The following is an 11,692-nucleotide window of genomic DNA, read 5'->3' on the forward strand; positions in this document are numbered from 1 at the left end:
GGCGGGCTTGAAGAGTTTGTTATATTGCTTGGGTATAATGTTGGTAGGCTTAAGGAGTTCGTTATATTGTCATTTATAGAAATGAGGTAAAACATTGACAGATTTGAGGAGTTTGTTTTACTGATATTATATGAATAGGTCATAAGGAAATGAAACAGTGAAGGTCGATTGTGATGAACTTGTGATTGATCCTATGTGGATATGAACTTGTGTAGAATCCTGTGTGGATGTGAAGCTTGTGCAGCATCCTGTGTGGATGTGACCGAAATGTGTGATTGATGTTGAATGTGTGTGGGTATATATATGTGAATTTAAATGTATGAATATTTAGGGCAAATTAAAACTCTCAGCTCGAGGGCTTACTGAGTAAAGTGAGTGTCCTGATAAGTATCAGTTATAATCTCACTTAAATTAAAAGGGTAAAGTTACAAACGATATTAGAGTAAAGGGACGTTACATGTATGGACGTGTAATCTCCCAAATTCTCGGAAACTTTCACTATAAATATTGGTTATGCATGTGTGAGTATTGTATTTATGTGTATTAGCAGTTGTTGATTAAGGAATAAATATATTTTGTGTACACTAAAATCATCTGCCTCACACTGTTATAATTTATTCCATCCTTATTAAGAAGTGTCTCACCCCAACAAATTATAAATTTTTCAAGTCCTTCAGGTGATCGAGCTTTGCAAGCTCCAGGGTGTGATTTATTTTTTGGTAACTGTGAGTAGTTGTAAGCTATGAAGTATTTAAAAGTTTGTTTAAATTCCTGGTTATGTAATATAAAGTGAATGGATACACTTTTTGGGTTGTATAGAATAAAACTCTGGTATTTTAATAGAGATTATTTAATTATTTTCGTTGCGTGAATGGTATTTTTGGTGTCAGAAATTGGTGAATGGAACACATAACACCCCGGGCCCTACTTGGCGGGTTCGGGGCGTTACAAAGTGGTATCAGAGCTTTAGGTTGTTAGGTTCTGTAGACTCTAGGGCGGATTAATATCAAAGTATAGGTTTGAGTTGGGATAAACATATGAATAGGTAGATTAGGATACTATTAGGAATTTTGAGTTGTGTTTCATAGCTTGGAGGTAAAAATATCTTGATGGTCTTCTGTAATTTTCTTAATTAGTCGCGAGTTTCAGAATATAATGGTAAATCCATTTATGGTGATGCTTCAAAGTAGAGAAACTGGAACTTGAAATTTTAACTCGAAAATTAGGATGATTGAATTATAGGTATAAGCACCAGAAAAATAATTTTGGTAATTTAAGTGTTTTGATTTGATGATTGAGGTTAATTGGGTGTTTGATGTTTACATTGAGGATTTGAATGTTAAACTGGTTTCTTTACCTTATAACTGTACCAGCTATATTAAGATATGGAAATTTTAAACTTGCCTCTGTCCTATCTTCAGGATAGAGCCTAGAGGTAAAATGTGGACACTGGAGGGGATAATGATTTAAGGGCTTCTAGTGGGGATGAGATTGAAACCTTTAAACTACTACAGGGTTTAGCTCGGCAGGTCAAGAAAGAGATTAGGCGGGACCCCGAGGGACAAAACTGCCCACTTGTGAACTAAGACTGTTCGATCAAGCAATTTACTCGCTTGAAACCCTCTACTTTTACGGGTGGTGCCGACCCAATCATGGCTGAAAATTGGGTGTAAGAGATGGAGAAGATACTGACAGTGCTGAGTTGCACTGAGGAGCAGAAAGTTCTTTTCGCCACCTTTAAGCTGATAGAAGAGGTTGAGCGGTGGTGGCTAGTGGTGAAGCTGCTGGAAGAGCAGTGGGCAGTACCCATAGTTATGACGTTAAGGCGTTTCAAGGAGGTCTTCTACTACCGGTACTTCCCTGCCACCACCAGGGATGCGAAGGCAGAGGAATTTTTCAACCTGACTCAAGGGTACCTCACCGTTCGGCAGTGTTGCTAGGTTTGTGGAGTTTTCTCACTTCACCCCCTTTATGGTCCCAAATGATTACCAAAAGGCGAGGAGGTTTGAAAGGGGCCTAAAACAGAGGATCCACAAGCAGGTGGTAGTCTTGCAGGTGGAGAATTTCTCAGAGCTAGTAGATAAAGTCACCGTAGCAGAGTTGAGCCTGCAGAGAGGTACAAAGATGTTAGATCAGAGGAAGAGACCCATGCCTCCTACCTCCTATGTAGATGCCAGATAGGGTCCATGGAGGAGAGACAGAGATATAGTGGGTCAAAGGTCAGATAGGGCTGATCGAGACTATGGGGAAAATTCATCACGCCCCCCTGTACTAGATGTAATCGGAGGCATTGAGGAGAATGCCGAGGTGGGAGTATTGTGTGTTATTGGTGCGGAAGATACGACCATAAAGTTCCAGATTGTCGTGGACCGCCAATCAACGCACCCGCTCCTAATCAGAACCGGAGGAATAACTTGGTACCTCGCACAGGGCCGACGCGTGTCTATATGCTTACCCTGACTGAGGTAGACATTGCTAGAGGCGCAGTTAATGTGTTTATGTTTGGGGTAAACGATAGTTTCATTTGATTCTAGGTGATGCAATTGTTCACATGTTAGAGTAGATTGAAATATGTGAAATGTGGTTAGGAAACAAACTTCTAAGTTTGTGAAAAATGACTGGTTAGCAAATTTCAAGGACGAAATTTTGTAAGGAGGGGAAAATGCAATAACCCGAACACTGAAAATGAGAGAAAAATAAATAAAAAAGAAAAATAAATAAAGGAAAGGGAAATAAGAAAAAGGATGGAGAAGGTTTGGTTAAGTACCAAATCGTCAATGGTTTAAACTACCGAGAGTTTTTAAAAAAGGGGACACAAGGCAAACCGTCGATGGTTACAAGAAACTGTCAACGGTTTCGCGTGGGGACAACTTACCTTTAAATAGATGTTGAGTTATTTTTTATTTTTTTTTGAAAATTTCCTCTCTCTCTCTCTCTCTCTCTAAAAAACCTAGGGTTTCAAGATTTGGTATTCTTTTGGGTTTCTCTCGCTCTCTTAATCCTAATCGGAGTCCGTGTTTGCTCTCCGGTCACGTCTCTCTTCTCTCGGCTTGTCGGCCTCCATCCTCGGCGAGTTTCGGAAAGCTAGGGTTTCCATTTTTCCGCTCGTCTTAGGTAGAGCTTCGATGAACAAGTAAGAGGAATAAATTAGACCAGCTTTTTATTAAAATGGAACCGATTAGTTTCGAGTATACAAGCCCGTGTATATATATGTATGATTTTTTGAACGGATTAGGCATTTGAAAACAATGGTTTTGATTATAATTCATATTTGGGAAAAAAATCAATGTAAGTAGGGTATATTAATTATTTACAGTATGATTAACACACAAACCGTGTGGCATGAGAATAACTCTTCATAATAAACTAGTATTGATTATTGTGGTGAATGATTGATATGTTTTGGATGAATTGTTGTGTGGTTATTCGTATGTATCACGATATAACGTTGGCAGTCTGAAGAGTTCGTTATATTGCCTGGGTATAAATTATGATATAATGTTGGCAGGCTTGAGGAGTTCGTTATATTGTCATTTATATAAATGGAGTAAAACATTGGCAAACCTGAGGAGTTTGTTTTATTGATATTATATGAATAGGTCATAGGGAAATGAAACAGTGAAGGTCGATTGTGATGAACTTGTGATTGATCCTATGTGGATGTGAACATGTGTAGAATCTTCTGCGGATGTGAAACTTGTGCAGCTATGTGGATGTGACTAAAATGTGTGATTGATGTTGAATGTGTGTAGGTATATATATATATATATATATGTGTGTGTGTGTGTGTGTGTGTGTGTGTGTGTGTGAATTTAAATGTATGAATATTTAGGGTGAAGGAAAACTCTCCGCCCGAGGACTTACTGAGTAAGGTGAGTGTCCTGATAAATATCAGCTGTAGTTGCACCCAAATTAAAAGGGCAAAATTGCAAACGGTATCCGAGCAAAGGGGCATTACATATATGGGCGTGTAATCTTCCCAATCATCGGGAACTTTCGCTATAAATATTGGTTATGCATGTGTGAGTATAGTATTTATGTGTATTAGCAGTTGTTGATTAACGAATAAATATATTTTTTGTACACTAAAACTCATCTGTCACACACTGTTATAATTTATTTCATCCTTACTGAGAAATGTCTCACCCTGACAAATTATTAACGTTTCAGGTCATTCAGGTGATTAAGCTTAGCAAGCTCCAGGGCGGGGTTTAGTTTTTGGTAATTGTGAGTAGTTGTAAGATATGGAGTATTTAAAAGTTTGTTTAAATTCCTGGTTATGTAATATAAAGTGAATGGATACACTTTTTGGGTTGTATAGAATAGAACTTCGGTATTTTAATGGAGTTTGTTTAATTATTTCCATTGTGTGAATGGTATTTTTGGTATCAGAGATTAATATGACAACTTAATTATAGAGTTTCAAAATACTATTATATTTCTACATTAAGACCATCCAAAGAGAAATTTTTCTTTTTTTATGGGAATGCAGTCAAAAATTCAAAATAATTATAAAATGTTTCAATCTCATTCCAAAAAAAAAAAAAAAATGAGGATTTTGAGAATAAACTCAATATTCCTTTTTTTTCTTCTTCCAAAATTCTATTTACTTAGTTACTTTTTTTTTTTTTGTATGTGTTTGTAGTCTATTTTGTCATCAATGAAGAAAATTTCAAAAGCCCTCAATCATCCCATTTACAAAAAGTGATTATAAGTGAGAATATTTTGCACTCAAAAAGGGGAGTTAAAAGATAGCACCTACAAATTGAAAGAAAGAGCATCAATGCATTTATATATATATATAGGACAAAAGATGTGGATCTTTTCTAAGATTTTAAAATTTTCATTAATCTTTCTTGGTTTAAAAAATATCACAAATTGTCAAAAAGATACAAACATTTTCTCAAAAGACTTGTCTTTTTACAAAACATAAGGGCAGGTTTGTATCTTTTTGAAAAATCTAAAGGGACCAGTTCTTGGAATTTTTGAAACCTTAAGATAGATAATTGAATTTTTTGAAACCTTAAGAGAAGTCAGTGTCTTTTGTCCATATATATATTGTTAGCACCTGAGGAGTCCATAGGTGTGCTTGATACACATGGGTGAGTACAAACTTGACCCAAAAGCTTAAGGTTATTAGGTCTTGGGCCCAACTATGTATATAAGCACCCATCATCCACTCACATTTTCTAATGTAGGACAAACTTACAAGTAGAATTCTCAACAATCTCCCACTCACTTGTGAGTTCCAACTACTCCCCCTTGAACGGAAGCTCCTCCTGCTGTGAGTTCCAACTGCTCCCTCTTGAATAGAAGTCATCTTCTCCCTCATGAGACTAATTATCCAACAGTTGCTCAAGTGGACCTTACCGCCGCACCTTATGTGTCTCGGATTGTATTTCATGTGGGCCTACGAACCAATCCTACCTTCCACATCTTAACCCTATTTCGGATCCATCTTCCAAGCCAATTGCTCACCTAGAGTTACGAACCGTTGGCTCTGATACCACTTGTTAGTATCATAAGAGTCCATAGGTGTGCTTGGTACACATGGGTCAGCACCAACTTGACCCAAAAGTTTAAGTCTATTGGATCTTGGGCCTAACCATATTATATAAGTACACATCATTTACTCACTTTTCCAATATGGGACAAACTCATAAGTGGAATTCTCAACAATCTCTCCCTCACTTGTGAGTTCCAATTGCTCCCCCTTAAACGGAAGTTCCACCACTCGTGAGTTTCAATTGTGTCTTACGTGTCTCGACGGATTGTATTCCAACTTGGACCTCCAAACCAATCCTACCTCCCATGTCTTGATCCTATTTGGATCCATCTTACCAGTTTAGATGATCATTCTTTAGCCTCGGTCACATACTCCCACTCCTAGAGTTATGAACCGTCGACTCTAATATCATTTGTTAGCACCGGAGGAGTCCATAGGTGTGTTTGATACACATGAGTGAGTACCAACTTGACCCAAAAGTTTAAGCCTATTGTGTCTTGGGCTCAACCATGTATATAAATACCAATCATCCACTCACATTTTCCAATGTGGGACAAACTCACAAGTGAAATTCTCAATATATATATATATATATTAATGGTATTGAGAAACAGAAGCCACTTACCCTAATATAAAACATTTCACTTTGTATTATTAATTTTATTGCATATGCAAAGATGTATGTATACGCAATAAATTCTATGTAACTTTGATGACTGTTATTGGTGATACTTTTATTTGATCTCACGATTTTAGCCTAGAAAATGTAACCGTTAAAATTAATAAAATTAATGCTTGTGGAGGACAATTCGCCACACAATATTTGAAAAGGATCAAACGTCAAGTTTGCCCATAGAAGATGCAACTTTGGATAATGGGTGAGCAAATCATGGGTCACGTCTAAAAAAAAAAAGGAAAAAGCAAATAAAATGTACGTGTATATATATATATATATATATATAGCACAACCCAATTGAGGTCCCAATATCCACATGCAAATGCCATCTTCCCTGGATATGTGCTGCCCAAATGCCCGCATCAAATCTCACCACCACCTTCCTTTGTAAATTGTCATTCCCCTCTCACATCAATTTCAACTTTTGATCTTTTCTTGCACTCATAAATGAGAAACAAGTAGAGAATTTCTTGGCATATATAATAGCACTATTACGGTTTTTTTTTTGGAGAACTTATCAAAATGTCAGAGTTTGAAGAAATTAGTAGTTTAGACTGTCTAATTGTATTTATGTAATCTCTATCTCCTAAAGATGTAACTTGGAACCGAAAAATAATTTGTCACATATCACATCCCAAAGAAAATTAACCTAAAAAAGAAAGATAGACGAAGTAATGAGTGTTAAGGTTAAAATACAAAGAGTTTACTTTTATAGTAAGAGTTTATCGGACAATGAATAGTTAAGAATAACATTAGTCAGGGCAAGAAATTGGAAAACTATTTGTAACTAAGTTTGACTTGGAGAAAAGTAGGTATAAATATTTGGTTTGCCTTTCTTGTGATACACACCTTTTAAAATATTTACTGTAACGTACTGCTTAACTTATCACATAATAAACATAAATAATAATAACATCAACCCGAGCCCATGGGTAGCGGGGATAGCCTGACATAAAACAGCGGAAACCTAAGCAGTAGTAAAAATAATTTACATCCATCAAACCATTAATTACATGATACTAGAGTCTACTATATTCCCAAAATATAGTATTTAAATACAATCTTCAAAACATCAAAATAGATCTAGAATCTGACAGCAAAATCTCCTGATCCTAGATCAAAGCTTACCCTTCTAGCAGAAGAAGCTCAACCCACTCAACGGTGTCACGACCCGTCGGCCTCTTAGGGTCTCCTGAAAAATTAATTAAGTTTGGGGATGAGACACATCTCAGTAAGGGAAAATAAACTAAATACAGCTGTGTGGCAACACAAGTATATAATGAAGTTATACATATACAATACATTTCACATATTTGTAAACATTCGTCATAATATAATGAATCATCATATACTTTCATATTTTTCTAATAACTCATATCATTCATAAATCGTCTGTTATATCTGATAATACTAAAAACATACACAGGATGAATAGTTAGCTGATGTTATGTATTACCCCCCTCCCATGACGAGTTGTGCAGCCCGAAGACGGGACCCGACAATGGCTGGCCGACCACTGCTGAGTCAACAATGTCTGTAAGTACGATGGACCCGCCGCACCCTGGTCCGGACTAGCAGGTGGATGTCTACAACTCTATATTGAAAGGCACATCGACTATGAATCTCCCACCCCCTCGTGGGGTGGTTAGCACAAGTCTAAACATAGATATCTGATCTATATAAAAATATATATATATATATATATATATATATCTACAGTACCAAACTCCTAAAACTGAACTAAACTAACATTCGGATTCTGATAACATATAATACATGATAATATAACATCTTTCATAATTTCATAATTACGACATCGCGCTGAACATTTCATAATTACGGCCTCGTGCCGAACATTTCATAACATTCTTAAAATAAATCAATTATCATGTATTTCAAAATCATCAATATCTGCATTATTACGTAATTCCTGAAAACATGTTTGTTCGTAAAATTGTCGTAACGTAATACATTTCATGAAAAATAATACTCATGCCACACAATACTGAATTAAATCATACGTTCCATCTAAAATCGTAATTCCTATATACAACAGTATTTTCCCAAATATACATTTACTCCATAATATTCGTATACAATACATATTTTTCTAAAAATAATTTACTCATACATAATAATAATTTGAGTGAAAAATAATTGTTTTAGTTTATTCCCTTACCTGACTATTGAGAAAGCCCCTAAAAATCTTGGTCTAACACCCATAGGGTTTCCTGATCAATACCCTGAAAATGAAAACTCCCAATACAGAATTTTAGTATTTTCATATGTATATCATTTCCTATAACTACCGTAAGACCAAATTTGGCTTAAAAAACCTTACCTCAACTTAGGGATGATTTCCAACTTACTTTCACCAATGATCAGCTCCGGCAGATTTGAAGAGAACTTCTCCAAGAGCGTCGTGGTGGCTTTAGATCTTCGAATCGTGGAAATCTGGCCCAAAATAGAAGAGAGAAGAGAGAGGGTGAAATTTTCCTAAATTTTTAACGTTTAATCCGGGTTTTTGATATTTATAGGACTGGATTCGTTGACGAGTCACGTCATCTTGTTGACGAGTCCTTCAATAATTTCGGTGACGAAACCCACTCTTTGTCGATGAAATTCAGACTGCTCAAAGCCTCTCTCGGTATTTCCTCATCGACGAATCTTGCCTTCGTCAATGAGGTCCTCCTATACCCTCATCAACGAATCCCCTGTGTTCGTCGACGAGGCCCTGATAACTTCTCTCGGTTATTCCTTCCAAAGTGCAATGTCGTTCGTCGACGAAGTCAACTTCCTCCTTCTGTTACTGTCTCCATTTTCCACCCTCTTAATCATTATTTAAATACTATTATTTTTTAAAATCACATTTACAATGTGACTAATACATTATATTTTACCCTTGCGCACCTTATCATCTTCCTTCCCTTAATCCCTCACTCTACACACCTCTCAAAATATTCACATAATGATACAACTAAAACTAGTATGCCCAAATTAGAAAAATATGCCCATGGAGACGGACAACCACAAGATTGGCCTTGGGTGGGATTGGGTATCTCGAATAACTCCCACTTAACAATCAATAATCTCTAGTGCAGTTATGAGGGCTGCAATTGATAACTTACGTACTCGCCCATGAGTTGCTTGTAACCCCCTCTAGACATAATGGTACCTCATGAATGCCAAATTAGGGAAAGGGGATCCCAGGAGGAGGTAAGCATCTCATTCTCACTCTTCATTTTACTATTGCAATATGAACCTCTCATTCGCTAACTTAGGCATCGAAGTGATCCCTTGGAGTACACCCTAGGTCCTCCAAGCCATTATTATTTGATTCCTTTCAGGTGGTCACAGTCGAACGATGATTCAATAAAAGCTATTCATTTTTTGGCAGCAATAGGTGGTGCCGTCTATGGGAACCCATAGAAGGTTTTCTATCCTTGACCATGACTACAAGAATAAGTCAAACTAATCTGAAAAGGAAAAATATGAAGGACCTGCATGAAGCGGCCAAGGAAGGGAAGAAAGCAACCTATAGACTCACAGTGCGCGAACCCCAGTGGCGTGAACACCAATGGAGCAAATCACAATAACGCAAATCCCAACGGTGTGGATCAACATGCCTAAACCAACAATGACCCATATGATGAGCACCATTCATAAGGCCCTAAACACCCGCCCATTTGATGAGCACAGGTCATGAGGCAACAAATGAGTGAGCACGACTCACAAATAATGGCCTATATGATGAGCACCGCTTATGAGGCCCTAAAGACCTGCCCACTTGATGAGCATAGTTCATGAGGCACAAATGAGTGAGCACGACTCACTTGTAATAGCCCATATGATAAGCACAACTCATGAGACCCTAAAGACCTGCCCACTTGTTGAGCAGACTTCTTTGGGCCTCAATTGATGAGCACTGCTCGTGAGGCATAGAACACATTGGCTCAGAATGAGTCCAAAAGTGAAAACATTAGCTCGACCTGAGCCTATTTGGTTTGGAACGTGTTGACCCTATTGGTCATGTCCCGGTTTTGATAATGACAAATACTCTGGTGTTTAATGTCTATCAAGTTTGTGCGTAGGTTCTTATTGGCAAGTTTATATAATGACATGCGGCAATTTGAAGAGACGTGTAGACCCAACATATTTATTGTTGTATTTTTTATCATTGGGTTTGTAATAATTTCATTTCAAAAAGGTTAGTAATATTCTGCATATCATGCATGTAGAACTTATAAGCTCAAGACCCTAGAGAGACCTTAGGGATCACCTTTCGATCGACCAACGCCAAGTTTTTTTGGCATACGTAAAAAGACCTTAGAGAGACCCTAGGTCCCAACACTTGCACGTAAGAAAGTCCCCAACATCACTTAAAATATTAGGGGAATTAATTGAAACAAAAATTAGACTTAATTGAAAATATGTGAGAGGTTGGGTGATCGAACCGCTAGAAAGTCAGTAGGTTGACCTGGTTTCGGGCGACCAAACCAGAAATGAGTGTATTGTCTTTGGGCGACCGAACCTGTGTTAGGGTACTTTTCACCAACCCGGGTGATCGAACTTTATAGTTCAAAATGATCTCGAGCGACTGAACTTGCTAGTTCGGTTAACCGAACTCAACTTCGGGCACCCGAACCTCGGACATAATGCTTTTGTCTTTTGTTCAACCAACCAATCATGACTTCGGGCACCCGAACCTTTAAAAATTTATTTTTGAGTGAGTCTATTCAGGCACCCGAACCAAGGACCGATCACTCGAATCTCGCGGGTTAAATTATTTTTTACGGGGATTAAAATTAAGTAAACTGGGTTAATTTTATTAATTGGTTTTTAAAACAAATTTAATAATACCCTTGGTGTCCCCAACGGTCATAATTTTACTTGTGCTTATATATATCTCTTCATTTGCAAAATTAAGGCAATATTAGAAAATAGGATTAAGCCAAAATTCCCTAAAAAATTTCAAATCCTATTTTCTCCTAATAAGTCCATAACACTCAAATACCTTCATTCCTTTGAGAAATCTTACTTTGTTAGTGTTTTATTTTTTAAATTGCTAAGGAACCCTCACTTACTTTGCTTGTGATTTTCATATTGAGGGTTTAACTTGATTTTTCCCCTGATTTTATTTGATAAATCTTTGTGTGAGAAAAATCTTATAGCTAAGTGGGTCTTTGCATTGTCATTGCAAGACTCATTAGGGCTTATAATTTTTGGTGTGCAAAAATATTTTACAAGCTCAGATTTGAATATCTCATTGTGCATTGTTATTGAGAAAATTATTTTGGAGATATTCTAGATTTCTATTAGTTTGAATATTTGAAACCCTAAACTAAGATTGAGAGTTTATCATTGCATAGTTTCAAATATTAGCTTGTATAAACACTTATGTGCTTGACTTGAGATAATCACTATACTAAGTGTTGATTGCACACGTAGAGCACCAAGCTTATAGTTCATACATTCTTGAGGTGCATTGATTATATTGTGCATATTGTAGT

This window comes from Malania oleifera, chromosome 3 (assembly GCF_029873635.1).
Source record: "Malania oleifera isolate guangnan ecotype guangnan chromosome 3, ASM2987363v1, whole genome shotgun sequence".
Lineage (NCBI taxonomy): Eukaryota > Viridiplantae > Streptophyta > Magnoliopsida > Santalales > Ximeniaceae > Malania > Malania oleifera.